The 17,618-nt window shown below is 43.7% G+C and overlaps 1 long non-coding RNA gene across 1 annotated transcript in view; it reads left to right on the top strand.

Moving 5' to 3' along the window:
• The window catches only part of LOC110267928, a 15,090-nt gene extending 8,190 nt beyond the window's left edge, over positions 1-6,900 (top strand). The window contains exon 3 of the long non-coding RNA XR_002355903.1: positions 6,674-6,900. This is a non-coding gene — a long non-coding RNA (uncharacterized LOC110267928). The remainder of the gene's footprint in view (positions 1-6,673) is intronic.

Below are 17,618 nucleotides of genomic sequence, written 5' to 3'. Positions count from 1 at the left end.
TACATACAATTATAAATCATTAATTTAAATTATATCTATTTAAATTTTAAATTACAAACTAATACAAATTTTATAATTTAAAAATCTAATTATTTAAATAAAATTAAATTGATTAAAATTTATAAAAATATACTAATACAATTCAAATCGTATTAAAATGTAAACAAGTTTGCTGAGTCCATAAACAAACTTTACGTAAATAAATAAATTTAGTCAATGTGTTAGAGTAGTATAAAAATATACTTATTTATTTATTTGCTACGTGGCCATGCCGTTTGGATTGAAAAACGCAGGAGCCACATACCAGAGGCTGATGAATAGGGTGTTTGCCTCTCACCTTGGGAGCCTAATGGAAGTATACGTCGACGACATGCTAGTAAAGACCAAGAAAGAAGTCAACCTCTTGGCAGACCTCTCACAAGTCTTCGACACCATAAGGTTACACGGGATGAGACTAAATCCTGCAAAGTGTGCCTTCGCGGTAGAGGCAGGAAAATTCCTAGGGTTTATGCTAACACAAAGAGGGATTGGAGCTAATCCCGACAAGTGTAGAGCTATCCTGGAGATGAAAAGCCCGACTTGCTTAAGAGAGGTCCAGCAGCTGAATGGCCGACTTGCAGCCCTCTCCAGATTCTTGGCAGGATCAACACTAAAATCCCTTCCACTGTTCTCTTTATTGAGAAAGTGATGTCAATTCGAATGGACTCCTGAATGCGAGGAGGCGTTCCAGGAGTTCAAAAGATTCTTGAGCCAACCTCCTATTCTGACCCGACCTACAGCTGGGGAAGACCTCGTCCTATACTTATCTGTAGCAGACAAGGCCGTCTCGTCGGCCCTGATAAGAGAGGACGAGGTAGGACAGCACCCAGTATATTTCATCAGCAAAGTTCTACAAGGCCCTGAGCTAAGGTACCACAAACTAGAGAAGTTCGCCTACTCCTTAGTGGTAGCCTCACGAAGGCTACGACCTTACTTTCAAGCCCACACAATAAGAGTCCGCACGAACCAACCCATGAAGCAAATCCTCCAAAAGACGGATGTTGCAGGGAGAATGGTTCAATGGGCAATAGAGCTCTCCGAGTTCGACTTGAAGTATGAAACTCGGACGGCGATTAAAACCCAGTGCCTCACCGACTTCATCGTAGAATATGCAGGAGACCAAGAGGAGAAACCAACTACATGGGAACTCTATGTAGATGGATCCTCAAACAAAACAGGAAGCGGTGCAGGCATAACACTGGTGGGTGAAAGAGGAACCCAGATAAAGGTCTCCCTCAAATTTGAATTCCCAGCTTCAAATAATCAGGCAGAGTATGAAGCCTTGATTGCTGGATTGAAGCTGGCGGAAGAAGTCGGTGCTACAAAAGTGATGATATACAGCGACTCGCAAGTGGTGACCTCCCAGATAAGTGGAGAGTATCAGGCAAAGGACCCAAATATGAAAAGGTACTTGGAAAAACTCTGGAACATCTTGGGCGCTTTGCAGAAACCGAGGTCAAACACATAACTCGGGATCTAAATAGCAGAGCAGACGCCCTATCCAAGTTGGCAAGTACCAAGCCAGGAGGGAATAACAGAAGCCTGATCCAGGAAACTCTCCAGAAACCCTCCGTAGTAAAAGAAAAAGACAAACAAGAGGTCCTTGAGGTAGTCGGATTAAACCTCGGTTGGATGAACCCCTTGGTCGAATACATGAAATTCGACATCCTCCCCAAGGAGGAGAAAGAGGCTAAGAAGATCCGAAGGGAAGCACAACATTACACTTTGGTGAGAAATATCCTCTACAGAAGGGGGATATCAACACCATTATTAAAGTGTGTACCGACCTCAAGAACCACCGAAGTGTTGGAAGAAGTCCACAGTGATCTGCGGAAATCATCTCGGAGCAAGGTCACTAGCCAGGAAAGTGATCCGAGCTGGATTCTACTGGCCGACCTTGCAGAAAGATGCCACAAAATTTGTGAAAAAGTGCCAACCATGCCAGATGCATGCAAATTTCCATGTGGCTCCCCCGGAGGAGTTCATCAGTATCACTTCTCCATGGCCTTTTGCAAAATGGGGAATGGATTTGTTAGGACCTTTTTTCCAGGCGCCAGGACAAGTCAGATACCTGATCGTGGGAATAGATTATTTCACAAAGTGGATAGAAGCAGAACCATTGGCCACCATCACCGCACAAAGAAGTCGGAGGTTCCTTTACAAAAATATCATCACAAGGTATGGGATACCTCATTCCATTACTACAGATAATGGAACCCAATTCACCGACTCTACCTTTAGAAGCCTAGTAGCTAGTATGAAGATCAAACACCAGTTCACCTCGGTGGAACACCCGCAAGCCAATGGGCAAGCCGAGGCAGCCAACAAAGTCATACTGGCAGGGCTGAAGAAAAAATTACAAGATGCAAAAGGAGCCTGGGCCGAAGAGCTCCCACAAGTGCTATGGGCTTACAGGACAACCCCCCAATCCGCCACTAGAGAAACACCCTTCTGACTAATTTATGGCGTAGAAGCCATGATCCCAATAGAAGTCAACGAACAAAGCCCAAGAGTGATTCTCCATGACGAGATCGGAAATATACAGGGGCATAAAGAGGAGCTCGACTTGCTTTCCGAGGTCCGAGAAGAAGCCCAGATAAGAGAAGCAGCGTTGAAACAAAGGATGACTACAAGATACAACAAAAAAGTCATTCGAAGAGCATTCACCCCAAGTGACTTGGTCTTGATTAGAAACGACATTGGAGTCAACAAATCAGGGGAAGGAAAGCTCGCTGCAAATTGGAAAGGACCATACAAAATCAATGAGGTCTTAGGAAAAGGCTATTATAAAGTGACCGACTTGGACGGCACCGAGTTACCAAGGTCGTGGCATGCTTGTAATATGAAAATGTACTATAGCTAAAAGCGAACTCTACTCCCTGATGTACTCTTTTCCCAACTTCATGATTTTTTCCCAAAACCAAAGGGTTTTTTTCTGGAGAAGGGTTTTTAACGAGGTATCATAGTAGGGACTAAGGGAAATAGACTGTCAAAACCCTTAGTAGCAATGAAGTACCTCCCCAATTAATAAAGATCTTTTTAGCTTACAAATATCTCTAAAATTCCTTTGTTGCTTTCTCTTTCTACGAAACGCGCCGACTTAAGCTCGACAAAACGTGAAAATCCCATGACCGACCTAGATGGTCGTCAAGATAAAACGACGAGGTACAAGTCGGTGTAAAGAGGTTATAAAAGTTGATCGTAAGAAACTCGGAAACATTCCGACTCATAAGTCGAAATAAAGAACCGAGTAGAAAAAGAAAACGAATCCCAAAAATAATCTAAGTCATAAAAACTCAATGAAACGAAATTGAGTACTAGGAATAACAAAAGAGAGGTAGAAAAAACCCAAGAAAAGATTAAAAGGCTGTCCTAAAGATCCTTAAAACAAAAAGCTTCAGAAAGGCAGACAAGCCAAAGAAAAGGTTTTTTCAGAAAAGATCAAGGGGAATTCGAAAAAATTGCAATCAGAAAAGCATGCACGCATAAGGTAACTTAAACCCTTATCCAAAAAAGGGGTATTTATTTTTTAACGTAAGCCCTTAGTGAAAAGGGTATTATAAAGTGTTTTGTTTACGGCCTTAAAAGGCCAAAAAATTGTTCAAACACTACCCAAAAATAAATAAAGAGTTTAAAAAAGAGGGGACCCACAGGCCGGGCCCCAAATAGCCAACAAATTACTTTTTTGCAAGAGGAGTAGACAGATCACCACCACCAGAGGCAGGAGGAGCGCCACCAGGACCGGGAAAAGAGGCATCCATAGGAGACGAAGAGGAAGTCGGAGGAACTGTAGAAGAACTCGGAGCGTCCTTAGGGCGAGGAGGGGACTCTATAATTATCCCTTTCCTCCTTCAACTTGGCGACTTCCTCCTTCAACTCCCTCTCCTGCTCTTGATATAAAAGAAGCCTTCCTTCCAACTCCTCGACCCTCGAGGTCATCCCTAAAGAGCTGAGAGGAGCCTTCTCAAAAATATCTAAGAGTTTGCCACAAACCCCTGCCGCCTTGAGGCTCTCCTCAACCAGAGTGGTAAGGTGGCGCCGAACAGAAACATCATCCATGCTTATACGAGCATGGGGATAGATGTTCTTTCGGACGAATGCAAGAGCATCCGCCTTAACCTCACCAGAAGAGCCAGACTCTAAAGTCTTGCGCTTCTTCTTCTCTGGCTCAGGAGAAGATCAGGCGGAGGGGGGCGGCTGAGAGAAAGCTGAAGAAGAAATCACAATGGGCTGAGAGGGAGTCCCAACGTTCCGAGGAGGAGGAGGAGGAGAGATAACCGCCCTGGCGCCACCAGTCCGTGCGCGAGACCTTGCTTTAGCCTCCTGGACTCTCTGGTAAGACTCCTGCGCGTTTGTCTTCGCCATCTCTGAAAAAACAATAGATAATAGGTTAAGACAAGTCGGAAAGGTCAATCAGGCAAGTCGGTAATCTAACAAACGAATAAAAGCTACCTAGCTGTGCCTGGACAAAGGTCGGAGAGCCCTGGAGAAACTTTTTAGTGTCTAAGTATGGGGCCCTCCCCCATACTTCTCGGAGGAACCCCACAATGGCCGCTTCTACCTCATCCAGGTCATCCAGACCATATTTCTCGCAGGGGGAGGCCTCCAGCCAGTACAAAGGGAAGCGGGGAGAATAATTATCATCCAGAAAAAAGGGGTGGTGACCCTCTACAGCTTGAACTTTGAAAAAATAATTTTTAAAGTCATGGAAGGATTCGTCAAAAAGGGTAAAAACTCTCCGACCCTTTATGGCTCGGAAAGACACCCACTGTTGCTTATTGTTTAGCCCACTGAAGGGTTTGGTCATATGGAAGAGATAGTAAAAAATCTTAAAAGAAGTCGGGAACTCCAAAGCTTGGCTAATAAATTGATAAATTTTCAAAAAACCCCAAGAGTTGGGGTGAAGCTGGGTAGGGGAAACTCGGCAGTGATGCAAAACAGATATCTCAAAGTTTGAAAAAGGAAGAAAAACACCCAAACGGGTGATCATACACTCATACATAAAGAAAAAATGAGGGGCCGCCTCATTGACCCTCCCAAAGCAAACCCGGTCTTCAGGATCCGGGACTACCAACTCATACTTCGGCTCGTCCTCCTCAGAAGTACAAATTCTGTGGTGAGTGCGAAGGTTGGTGATAAACTCAGTATCGACCGAGGGTTCCTCCCCTAGGACCGTGACATCAACCCACTGAGAAAGGATATCTACGGAAGCCATTTCTTTTACTTAAAAAGGTAACAAAAAACCTACAAGGAAAAAAGAAAAGAAAAATAAAAAACACGGTCTCTAAAGGAGGGAATACGGAACTGAAGTCTACAAACCAACCTATCTACAAAATAAAGGCATGCAAATAGAAAAGCATGTTACAAAAAGAACTAACCTTTATCCGAAAATGAGGGTTGGAGAATTGGAGAACCTTCGAAGGAGAAGGGAACTCTCGAATAGGGCTGCAATGACTAGGGTAGGGTAGGGTTTGGACTCTACCCTAATCCTACTCGCGGGTTGAAAATTTTATTAAAACTTTACTCTACTTTATCCGCGGGTTGAGAATCTCTCAACCCTAACCCTACCCGCATCCTAAAGTTCTAAACCCTACCCTCACTGTTCATACCCTGGTCCAACGATTAAGGCCCAGGATCCAAGTAAAAAGGCCCAACCCAAAGGGTTGACCTCACCTTTCACCAGATCAGCCACTACGAAGTCGGTACTCGTCACGACTTGCTCTAAAGAAGTCGGGACCGAGGATTAGCTGGCAGATAAGCACTCATTTGAATGAGTAACTGCCCCTAGAAACTCTCTAACCACTTCACGAGCCATATCTTAACTTCCCTAAGATAAAGGGACGGTTAACACCCTAGAAAAGTGGCACTACCCCAACGGTGGTTATTGGTTCACCACTATAAATACACTGACACCCCTCAGGTATCTCTAAGTCCCAATACTCTCTAGACCTGCTAACACTCTTGCTGACTTAGGCATCGGAGTGTTCTTGCAGGTACCACCCCCCATTCATTCATACTCACAAGTCGGACGGAGGCCCCCAAGGCGCAGACCCTCTCAAAGGCTTCCTCCCTCAGACGATTGGGCCAACCAACGCCATCCAGCCCATTAATCTCCGGTTACCTACCGTAACAAATATGTTTATTTAAAATATTAAAATTTAAAATTTTAAATAAACTTACTAATATTAATTTTAAATTTTATTTAAAATAATACAAATATATTTATTTAAATTAAAAAATTAAAATAATAAGAGTACATTTATTGAGTAGCCTACAAGGGTTTATAAGTTTAAAAAATACTTCATAAACCGTGGCTGGTTAGAGGATTTTTTGCTCATATTGTTTCGTACATAAACCATGGGAGTTAGAGGGTTTTTTGCTCATATTGTTTCGTACATAAATCGTGGTTAGCTCCCACGGTTTACCTTCAAACCTTCCCCTAAGTAAACCATTGAAGGCTGGCACGGTTTACATGTAATTTGAAAACCGTGGTTAGCTCCCACGGATTATATAATAATAAAAATGCACATGCCGTAAGCCTTTTCCAATTGTTGAAATCACGTAAAGGTTTCTCATATTTATTTTATTTCACTATATTGCCCTTTAATTAATATTTAAACTAATTCTTTTGTAGGTCTTTTCGCTATTATTGTTGGTTGTGGTGAAAATACACGAGAAATATTCTGGATGAGTATATCACATCTAAGTCAAACGCTATAAAAATGCCGTCTGTAAGTAGAGGTGGCAACATGTACCCTATCCGCGGGTACCCAATCCGACCCCACCCGGTCGGGTAGGGTTGCCAACCCGATCCGCAGCGGGTAGGGTTCTCGTGCGGGTTAGGTAGGGTGCGGGTTGAGCCTCAACCCTACCCGACCAACCCGCACCCTATATATGTATATATAATATACTTACATAAAAATTTGTTTTAAGTGGATGTTGAATCACAGACCTCTCACTAAATGCAAGAGATCCTTAGTCATTAAAAGAAGATTATTAATTGATAATTTAATAATTTCTTTTACATAAAAGTCAGTTCTATTTTAAATTATCATCAAGTTATAATAATGTTGCATCTTTTTTTGTAACCCGCGGGTAGAGTCGGGTACCCGCGGGTTATGGGCGGGTAAGGTTAGAATTGAGATATTCTCAATCTACGGGTAGGGTAGGGTTGAGTTTATATAAAAATCTCAAGCCGTGGGTAGGGTTAGGGTTGACTCCAAACCCTACCATACCCTACTGTTCATATCCTGGGTCGAGCTACCCGACCCGGGATGTTTAGCGACAAGGCGACCGACCTCGACAGATCCGACTATCCGACCTCTTCTCAAAGAACTCGACCAAACTGCCAGGAAAGTCCAGTAAATGGCCTAAATAGAGGAACACGACCCAAATCCAAAGCCAATCCAAGCCTATAGAGATAAAGGCGGTTCCCTTGAAGATAAGCTGACCTCACCCAAAGATAAGATAAGATAAGATAAAGATAACTAACTTATCTTATCTAAAAAGGTCAGCCCACTCTATTATAAATACACTGGAGCACCCAGGTATAACTCATACTCTGATTCTACTAAAAACCTGCTCAATACCCTTGCTAACTTAAGCATCAGAGTCCTTTGCAGGTACCCCCTACCCTCCGGTGACGAAGGATCAGCAGTGCAGCTAGTCCAACAAGTCAGACACGACAGCTCCGGTCGCCACTCACCAGCCGGACACGTCAGCACCGACCAGCACAGACGATCTCGTCTGAGATCGACCTACAGTTTCAGGTAACCCTCGGAACATTGGCGCCGTTGCCGAGGAACTTGGAAGTCATCCCATCACCATGGCGGACGACCATGACAACGACCACGATTCAGATCTAGAGGATAGAACACCGCACAAAAACGCGGGCAATACACTGAAAGATACCCCGAAATCTAACGGGGACAAAAACTCATCAAATCCGGGAGTGATAGAAGCGCTTCAAGATCGTTTAAAGCAACTTAAAAAAGAAAGCCATCATCAACGAGAAGTTGGGAAAGATCTACAAAAGGAGGTAAGGCGACGCCGAGAATTAGAAGACAAACTTTTAAAACTCGAAACCGATCTCAAAGCCAAAGCTACTCGATCCACTCCTGAGGACAACTCTCGCAAGGATCAAGATCCATTCACTAGGGAGATCATGAGGACTAAAATCTCTAAAGACTTCAAACTCCCGGATATGGCTTTGTACGATGGCACTACAAATCCCAACCGTCACCTCAGCAATTTCAGAAGTAGAATGTACCTCACTAACGCCTCAGATGCAGTTCGCTGCAAAGCTTTCCCAACAACTCTCACAAAGACAGCAATTAGATGGTTCGACAACCTACCTCCGAAGTCCATCTCAAGCTTTGACGACTTAGCCAAAAAGTTTCTGGCCAGATTCTCCATCCAAAAAGATAAGGCTAAGCACGCCCCCAGTCTATTAGGAATCAAGCAAGGAGATCGGGAAAGTCTTCGCAACTACATGGAAAGATTCAACAAAACATGCCTAGACATACTAAGCCTACCGACAGAGGCCGCCATCATGGGCCTCATCAATGGCCTATGAGAGGGACCTTTTAGCCAATCTATATCAAAGAAGTATCTCACATTTCTGGACGAAGTGCAAGAACGAGCGGAGAAATACATCAACATGGAAGAAAATTTTCGACTAGGAGAAACCTCAAAATCCGGATTCACCTACCGAGACAAAGGGGGAAAAATTAAAAAAATCATAATTACAACCCTCTTCGGGTGTCCCTTGTGGATGTTTACAAAGAAGTCTGCCACACAGAAAAAATACCCCCAGCTCGACCACTCAAAGGCAAAAAGGGAGGAGGAAACCGGAATGAATATTGTGAATACCATCGAGTCCGTGGGCACTCCACCAACGAATGGTTTGACTTAAAAAATGTCATAGAAAAATTAGTGAGAGAAGGAAAACTAGATCGGTATCTGGCCACCCGGGACGATGAGCAAAGAAAAAGGAGAAGGGATGAGGAGGTGGGACGAACCGAGCGATCACCTCGTACGCCAGAAAGACATGTTCATATGATACACGGAGGGTTTGCAGGAGGAGGAATCTCCAAATCATCTCGTAAAAGATATCTCAAAGAAGTATATTACGTCGAAGGAAAGGAGGAAGCACCCGACATCCCTGCAATTACGTTTACCAAAGAAGATGCATCCGGTATCATCTCAGGACACGACGATCCCATGGTCATCACCATTATATTGGCAAATGCAAATCTCCACCGTACATTGATAGACCAAGGGAGCTCCGCTGACATCTTATTCAAAATTGCCTTCGACAAGCTCGGCCTAGAAGATAAAGAACTTAGAGCATATCCAAACAGGCTGTTCGGACTAGGAGACACTCCAGTGCAACCACTGGGATACGTCCCACTACACACAACCTTCGGAAAAGGAAACCAATCCAGAACACTCAAAATAGACTACATCGTGGTCGACGTGAGTTCAGCCTACAATGCCCTAATAGGTCGGACAACATTAAATCAACTCGGCGCAATAGTCTCAACTCCACATTTATGCATGAAATTTCCAACTACAGAAGGGATAGCTATGATAAAAGCGGATCAGAAGATGGCGCACCGCTGTTATAACGAAAGTCTAAACTCAGAGGCAGAGGAGAAGAATTTCACACAATTGAACTTGGTGGAGTTCAGAGGCGAGAAGAACTTCGTCCACAACCTGAAGATGAAGTAGAGAAAGTCCATATCGGAGACGTCCCGGACAAAACAACCAATATTGGCACGATTCTAAAAGGAGACATAAAAGAATCACTCGTACAGTTCTTACGAGAAAACGCCGACTTCTTTGCGTGGAAGGCTGCAGACATGTCAGGCATAGACCCCGAGTTAATATGTCATAAGCTAGCAGTCTACCTTGGATCTCGGCCAGTACAACAGAGGCGTAGAAAACTCAGACCCGAACGATCCCAAGCTGTAGAAGAGCAGGTACAAGCTCTACTAGAGGCAGGATTCATAAGAGAAGTCAAGTACCCACTATGGCTAGCTAACGTCATCTTGGTGAAAAATCAAACGGGAAGTGGCAAATGTGCACCAACTATACTGATCTCAACAAAGCCTGTCCAAAAGACCCTTATCCACTCCCAAGTATCGACGCTCTGGTAGATGCCTCCTCCAGATACAAATACCTCTCGTTTATGGATGCATATTCCGGATACAATCAAATCCCAATGTACCCACCCGATCAAGAAAAAACCTCGTTTTTAACACCAAAAGCAAACTACTGCTACATTGTGATGCCTTTTGGTCTCAAAAACGCGGGAGCTACTTATCAAAGGCTAATGAATAAAGTCTTCTCAGATCATATCAAAAAAGTCATGGAAGTCTATGTGGACGACATGTTGATAAAGACACAAAGTGAAGAGACATTATTGTCCGACCTGATCCAAGTGTTCGACACTATAAGGAAGCATGACATGCGACTCAATCTTGCAAAATGCACCTTTGCAGTAGAAGTCAGCAAGTTCTTAGGTTTTATGCTCACACAAAGAGGAATTGAGGCAAATCCGGATAAATGCCAGGCCATACTCAACATGAATAGCCCAACTTGTGTCAAAGAGGTACAACAACTCAACGGGAGATTGGCAGCCCTGCCCAGATTCCTAGCGGGATCAGCGATAAGATCTCTTCCCTTCTATGCTACTCTAAGGAAAGGAAAGAGGTTCGAATGGACAACGGAGTGCAAACAAGCCTTCCAAGAATTCAAAAGATTCCTAGGACAGCCACATATCCTATCTCGGCCACGAGAAGGAGAACCACTCATATTATACCTCGCGGTAGGGAGTCGGGCAGTAGCCTCAGCACTAGTTTGAGAAGACGACAGTGGGCAACAACCCGTATCATAGTTGTCAGAATCGAACCGGTAATCGAACCGATCAGGTCACTAGGTCACTGGGTCATTGGTTCAACCGGTGGGTCACTGGTTGAACTGATTGACTCGGTCCTATGTAAATAAAAAATAAAATATAGTCATAAATTTAAAATTAAAATTTAAACTACATATTTTCACTAACATTTTAAAAATATCTAGCTATTCTAAAACAATATGAAACAGGAACAGTATATTATTTGCTAAAAGATATTTATATATATATTAATTTGCATATATATTGATAAAAAGCTTAACAGCTTGGTGGTTGTGAGTAACATGCTTTTTCTGGATGAGGGGGGTTCGAACCCAACTTCAACATTTTAGAAAAATTTTGAAACTCAAGCGGTTCGGTCGAACCGGTCTTATTGAGTTTGACCGGTTTTGACCGGTTCACTCCGGATTTGACCGGTTCATTGTCTCATTCGGTCAAATCATCGAACCGGACCGGCTTAGGGTCCTGTTCATTGGTTTTCCGGTCAAACCGGCCAGTCTGGTCCGGTTTTGCTAACAATGACCCGTATACTTCATCAGTAAAGCATTACAAGAATCCGAGCTAAACTACAAAAAAATAGAAAAAGTTGCCTATGCTCTCATACTAACATCTCGACGACTTCGCCCGTACTTCCAAGCTCACACCATTAAGGTTCGGACCAACCAGCCCGTAAAAGGGATATTGCAGAAAACAGATCTAGCGGGCAGAATCTTACAATGGACAGTCGAGTTGTCCGAGTTCGACCTTCAATACGAAGCTCGGACAGCCATCAAATCACAATACTTAGCCGACTTCTTTGCAGAATTTACAGACACCCCGGAAACCCCCACGGAATGGAATCTCTACGTGGACGGTTCCTCGAATAAGACTGGAAGCGGCGCAGGTGTGATAATTGAAAGTAATCAAGGAACCCAAATCGAACTCTCTCTCAAATTCGGGTTCTCTGCCTCAAACAACCAGGCGGAATATGAGGCACTACTAGCTGGTTTAAAGCTGGCTAAAGAGGTCGGAGCTCAAAAACTCATTATCTTCAGTGACTCACAGGTGATCACTTCACAAATAACGGGGAGCTACCAAGCCAAGGACCCCACTATGAAAAAGTACCTGGGTAAGACCAGGGAACAGCTCGGACAACTCCGGGAATATGAGATCCACCACATACCTCACGAACAAAATGCCCGAGCTGACGCACTCTCAAAACTAGCCAGCACCAAACCAGGAGGCAACAATAGAAGCCTCATCCAGGAAATATTACAGAACCCGTCAATCTCGGAAGAGGAAAAAGTCCTAGCCATAACAGGTCTAGATCAAGGATGGATGACTCCTATAATTAACTACATCAAAACAGAAACACTTCCTACAGACGAGAAGGAGGCAAAAAGGTTAAAACGGGAGGCACAATACTACATTATTATAAATAATACTCTATACAAAAGAGGAATTTCAATACCATTGTTAAAATGTGTACCGACTTCCAACACGAGGGAAGTTCTAGAAGAAATACACAGTGGCATCTGTGGCAATCATCTCGGAGCACAAGCGCTCACCAAAAAAATACTTCGGACAGGATTTTATTGGCCAAATCTACAAAAGGAGGCCACAGAGTTCGTAAAGACATGTCCACCATGTCAAAAACATGCCAACTTTCACATTGCCCCGCCCGAGGAGCTCATCAGCGTAACCTCACCTTGGCCATTTGCAAAATGGGGACTCGACCTTCTCGGACCATTTCCTCAGGGATCGGGACAAGTTAAATTCCTCATAGTAGGGGTAGACTATTTCACAAAGTGGATTGAGGCAGAACCCCTAGCTAACGCCACTGCTCAAAAAGTCAAAAATTCCTATATAGGAACATTGTCACAAGGTTCGGGGTTCCATACTCCATCACCATAGACAATGGCACCCAATTCACAGATGCAGACTTCAGAAAATTAGTAGCCGACTTGAACATAAAGCACCAGTTCACTTCCGTCGAACATCCCCAAGCCAATGGACAAGTTAAAGCTGCCAACAAAGTCATATTGGCTAAGCTAAAACGGAGATTATAAGACGCAAAAGGAGCTTGGGCCGAAGAACTCCCACAAGTCCTATGGGCATATCGAACAACGCCACATTCCACCACAAAGGAATCACCCTTCCGATTAGCATACGGAACGGAGGCAATGATCCCAGTAGAGATCGAGGAAGGATCGCCTAGAGTGGTCCATTACAATGAAGAAGCCAACTCCCAACTTCAAAGGGAAGAGCTCGACCTACTTCCTGAAATCCAAGAAAGAGCTCGGATCAGGGAAGAAGCACTAAAACGTCGAATGGCTTCTAGATATAATCAAAAGGTAGTGCCAAGAGGTTTCGCTGAGAATGATCTTATCCTAATACGAAATGATATCGGAACAACTCGACTCGGAGAAGAAAAGCTGGCAGCAAACTGGAAAGGACCCTACCGAGTCATAGAAGTACTTAGAAGGGCTACTACAGACTGTCCGAACTCGAGGGGCGAGAGCTTCCCAGGTCATGGCACGCCTGCAACCTAAGAAGGTACTATAGCTAGGAATGGTAAGGGATCTCAGCATAAGGTGTACTCTTTTTCCTGAAAAGGTTTTTTAACGAGGCACCAAGTTGAGATCCACAAATTATCCGACTTAAAAGGATAAAAACTCCACATGTACATATTTGCATTTTCTTTTAAATAAAATATGTTAGATGTTCTACAAGTTTTCAAGACGCATTAAATCTGAAACATTCATTGCACGATTATAAAACAACAGATCGGCAGAAAGTGAAAATAAAATTCACTGCACGATCACGATAAAGACCAGCAGAGATGAAAATCAAATTCATCTCAAGGTCGACTAAATAAAGATTGAACTCACCTTCTACAAATCGGCAAAGATGAAAACAGAATAATGCAAGAAGTTATCGAAAGTGATCCGGAGAAAAGACCTGACGAGGTCTTAATGGATTGCTAAATAATAACTTAAAGACTGGCCGACGTTAAGAAGTCGGACCAAGTCAAACCAAGTTATAAGTAAACCCTGGAAAGAGGTCTGGCCAACCCTATAAAAGAGGATTACTTTAACTTAGAAGGGCTCGACATGACGAAGTCGGCCCAAAACATAAAAGTTATAAAAGTAATCCCTGAAAGAGACCTGATCAAGGTCCAAAAAAGAGGATTACAAAAATAACTTAGAAGGGTTCGACATGACGAAGGCGGCCCAAAACATAAAAGTTATAAAAGTAATCCCTGAAAGAGACCTGAACAAGGTCCAAGAAAGAGGATTACAAAATAACTTAGAAGGACTTGACGCGAAGAAGTCGGTCCAAAACATAAAGCTACAAAAATAATCCCTGAAAGAGACCTAAAAAGGGGTCCAAAAAAGAGGATTATCAACAACAGCTCGGACAAAACCGATATAATGAAATCGGCGACCTCAGCGTTATACAAAGAAAATTCCTAACAAAGACCTGAACAAAGTCCAAACAAAACGAATTGATGGAAATGACATCAGGCAAAAGAACCAAGCCAACCTAAAGAGGTCAGACAACAAAAAGTCCCAACACTCTCAAAAAACTAGAAAGGTGCCAAGACGAGTGCAGACAGACATGATATAAAACTGCTAGCTATAATAACGGCAAGCTTCAGAGGCCACCAAAATCAGCCCCAAAAGCTTGGAAACTGCTTTGTTTTTCAAAATAAAGTTGCTAAACAAGCAACCAAGAGAGTGTCAACAGTCAGCAAAATACCATTTACAAAAAATAGTTCAAAAGCCCGCAGACAGGGCCATACACAAATATACCAAGAATAACTAAAGAGGATCTAGAGGTTTCCCAGAAGCTGCATCAACATGGGGCGAAGGAGGACGAGTCTGGAGGGGCACAGCATCCACCGTCCCGTCGTCTCGATTTAATATCTGGCAATCAGGCTCGGGCTCGGGATGACTAACCCCAGCAGGAGGAGCTGAAGAAGTCGGCACAACAGTGGCTTTGGCAACCGGCACAGGCAGAGGTTCAACATCATCGTCATCAAGGTCGTCAGGGACAATCTTGCCCTCCTTTACGACATTGTCCAGACTAAAGAGAGTAAGGTCGACCTCGGGAGCAAGAACTCGAACTTGCTCCTTCAGGTTCTCATAAGCAACATTTACGCTGCCCACAAGGTGACCCTGGAGCTCGGCATAGTCAACCCGGGCAAACTCCAACTCTTCCCTGAGACGCATTACCTCACGGTAGGATGTGACATAGCTGTCATTGTGCCTCAATGCCGTGTCTTCAGCAACCTCACAGAAGCCGCCAAAGTAACAGAACTTGCCTTTTCGCCCTCCAATTCCTTCTCCAGCTTGGCCACCTTCACTTGAAGCTCCTCCTACAAACCTTTCATTTTATCAAACTCCCACTTAGCCTCTTCCATAAAGGCCTTAGTAGCATGAAGGGGAAGATCTTGGACAGTACGGTACATAGCAGCTCCCATATGTGCCATTTTTATGCTGCTCCGAGTTATGAAGTCTAAATGGCGAAGAAGAGAGACGTCATCAGTAGGGATGGTACCATAAGGACCAATCTGCTGATCAATAAACTCAACCGCATCAAAATCAGGGGCGTCGAGGTTAAAAGGCTCAGTTGTCTTCTGTTTTTTGTTTGGAGGAGCACCAGAAGTAGCCACAGAAGCTTGTGGAGGATCGACCAAACGAACCCGGGGAGTAGGGATTACCTTTCTCGCCCCCGGTGAGCTCGGTACGGCCAGCTTCGACTGAACCTGGGATGACCCCTCCCCGGCCGCCTTGGCCGAGACGTTTTGGGCTGCAGAAGCCTTCCTTTCCCTTTTGAATGCCTTCATAGATTCATTATTTTTAATCATCTCTGCAAGCAAAACACAACAGTAAGGAACCAAGTCACAAATCGGAAAAGAGCTTGCAAAAAATATGGGAGCAGACAAAAGAGGAGAATAAAAAAATTGACCACTACCCAGCTCAGTTCGGAGGAGAGAGGGGTTGGTTAAAAATTTTTTTGTGTCGAGATGGGGAGGCTACCCCCAGTTTTCTTCCAGAACAGTCACGAAAGCTTGCTCAGCCTCATCCAACATTTTCCATGTATATCTAGAAACCCTCACATCCTTTTGCCATTCCAAGGGAAAGGCGGGCTCGTCATTTTCATCCAGAAAAAAGGGCCGAGCTCTTTCAACAGCTCAGACTTTAAAAAAGTAATTTTTAAAGTCACGAAAAGATTCATCAAACATGGAGAAAACCTTTTTTTCCTGGGAAGCTCAGAAAGAAACCCAAGCGGCTTTCTTTCACAGAATAAGCAAAATAACACGACCCAGAATAAGCAAAATAACACGAAGAAATAATCGTTATCTTTCACAGAATTCATCAGCAAAAGCTATCAGCATGACAAAAAGGAACAATCTTTCGAGAAAACAAGCAATGTGAGCAAAGGGACCATTTCAAAAGCAAGAGAAAACCCTCAAACAGTAAGCAAGCAGGCGCACAGTGATACGAAAAGACTCAGACTTCAAGAGAAAAATCGAAACCCTATCAAAAGCCGAAAGCAAAACGACGAAAGAAGCACAAAGAAAGAAAAATCAACCTGAACGAAGGAAGAAGCTTCGAAAGAGATTGAAGATGGAAAGACGGAATCGCCCAGAAAATCGCCGAATGACGCCGCCACGCAAGAAATGCAAAATTTAGGTGAAAACAGAAAGCGAGAGAGTAAAGGGGGAAGTTACAAAGAAAAACGAAGAAGAGAAACCGTTTGTGTGTGTGAAATTCAAAATAAATGGGCCAAGGGAAACGGAGCATTAAAAAACAATTAATGAAGGTATTAAACCCTCGCACGTTCCCGAGAACAGAGCGCTAATACAAAAGCGCGCGCTTTCAGAAGAAAACGTTCTACATTCAAAGAAAGAAGTCGACAAATGTTCGAGTTTGGCTTCACCAGAGAAAGGATCGAAGTCCTAAAGACTGAGACTCGACCTCAAAAAGAAAGACCGAGCTCGAGCAGGGGCACTGTTCATGTCCTGGGTCGAGCTACCCGACCCGGGATGTTTAGCGACAAGGCGACCGACCTCGACAGATCTGACTATCTGACCTCTTCTTAAAGAACTCGACCAAACTGCCAGGAAAGCCCAGTAAAGGGCCCAAATAGAGGAACACGACCCAAATCCAAAGGCAGTCCAAGCCTATAGAGATAAAGGTGGTTCCCTTGAAGATAAGCTGACCTCACCCAAAGATAAGATAAGATAAGATAAAGATAACTAACTTATCTTATCTAAAAAGGTCAGCCCACTCTATTATAAATACACTGGAGCACCCAGGTATAACTCATACTCTGATTCTACTAAAAACCTGCTCAATACCCTTGCTAACTTAAGCATCGGAGTCCCTTGCAGGTACCCCCCACCCTCCGGTGACGAAGGATCAGCAGTGCAGCCAGTCCAACAAGTCGGACACGACAGCTCCGGCCGCCACTCACCAGCCACACACGTCAGCACCGACCAGCACAGACGATCTCGTCCGAGATCGACCTACAGTTTCAGGTAACCCTCGGAACACCTACACATTGCCACCCCTATCTGTAAGTAGGAGAAAGGTAGAAAGATAATTTAATTTAAAATTTTTAAAAATAAGATAACTTAATTTAAATCAAATTTTATTTTATTAGGTTAGAT

Source organism: Arachis ipaensis, chromosome B10 (assembly GCF_000816755.2).
Source record: "Arachis ipaensis cultivar K30076 chromosome B10, Araip1.1, whole genome shotgun sequence".
Classification (NCBI taxonomy): Eukaryota; Viridiplantae; Streptophyta; class Magnoliopsida; order Fabales; family Fabaceae; genus Arachis; species Arachis ipaensis.
The sequence above is the reverse complement of the archived record's forward strand: the minus strand, read 5'-3'. Positions and strand labels throughout refer to the sequence as shown.